Source organism: Neophocaena asiaeorientalis, unplaced genomic scaffold (genome assembly GCF_003031525.2).
Source record: "Neophocaena asiaeorientalis asiaeorientalis breed wild unplaced genomic scaffold, Neophocaena_asiaeorientalis_V1.1 scaffold373, whole genome shotgun sequence".
Lineage (NCBI taxonomy): Eukaryota > Metazoa > Chordata > Mammalia > Artiodactyla > Phocoenidae > Neophocaena > Neophocaena asiaeorientalis.
Genome location: NW_020172993.1, coordinates 1354066 through 1354275, shown reverse-complemented (window position 1 = coordinate 1354275; position 210 = coordinate 1354066).

Below are 210 nucleotides of genomic sequence, written 5' to 3'. Positions count from 1 at the left end.
AAAAAAAAAAAAAAAAAAAAAAAAAGAATATCTTATAGTCTTTGTGTGTTGGTGTGTGAGAGTTATTCTTGAGTTTCCGTAATATTTCTGAAATTTTCTTCATGGTCCCTTTTATATATATATATATATATACACACACACACACATATATATCACCTTTATGTATTGAACAGATGTTGGCACAGGCTTTGTAATTTGTTAGACTTGGGT